Source organism: Mandrillus leucophaeus, unplaced genomic scaffold, assembly GCF_000951045.1.
Source record: "Mandrillus leucophaeus isolate KB7577 unplaced genomic scaffold, Mleu.le_1.0 Scaffold2281, whole genome shotgun sequence".
Classification (NCBI taxonomy): domain Eukaryota; kingdom Metazoa; phylum Chordata; class Mammalia; order Primates; family Cercopithecidae; genus Mandrillus; species Mandrillus leucophaeus.
Genome location: NW_012102345.1, coordinates 146,041 through 146,967, shown reverse-complemented (window position 1 = coordinate 146,967; position 927 = coordinate 146,041).

Below are 927 nucleotides of genomic sequence, written 5' to 3'. Positions count from 1 at the left end.
ACCAGAGATTCAAAGATACAAACAGGTTAAAAGTAAAAGGATGATAAAAGATACACTATGCAAATAGCAACCATAAGAAATCAATAGTGTCTATGCTATCAGACAAAATAGACTTCAAGACAAAAAAAAGTTACTACTAATAAAGAGTATCTTTTTATAATGACAAAAGGGTCAATCCATCCAGAAAACATAGCAATTTTATGTAAAAATAACAGGGTCCCAAAATAACATTAGACAAATGATGACAGAAATGAAGGAAGGAATAGTTAACTGAACAATAATAGTAGAAAACCTCAATACCCCACTTTCAATAATGAACGGAACAACTAGGCAGAAGATCAACTTCTGTCTGAAAATAGAAGATTTGAACAACACTATATACAAACTGGACCTGACAGACATTTACAGAATACTTCATCCAACAATAGCAGAACACACATTCTTCTCAAGCACACAGGGACTATTCTACAAGATAGACAACACATATGCTAGGCCATAAAACAAGTTTCAATAAATTTAAAAGGACGGCAATCATATAAAACAAGTTTTCTGATCACAATAAAAACTGGAAATTAATAGCTATAAGGAAGTTTGGGAAATTAACAAATACGTGGAGGTTAACATACCCTTAAAAGAAACAGGTGTGGTGGCTCACACCTGTAATCCCAGCACTTCAGGAGGCCAAGGCGGGTGGATCACAAGGTCAGGAGATCGAGACCATCCTGGCCAACATGGTGAAACCTCATTGCTACTAAAAATACAAAAATTAGCTGGGCATAGTGGTGCATGCCTGTAATCCCAGCTACTCGGGAGGCTGAGGCAGGAGAATTGCTTGATCCTGCGAGTTGGAAGTTGTAGTGAGCCAAGATCGTGCCACTGCACTCCAGCCTAGTGACAGAACGAGACTCCATCTCCAAAAAAAAAAAA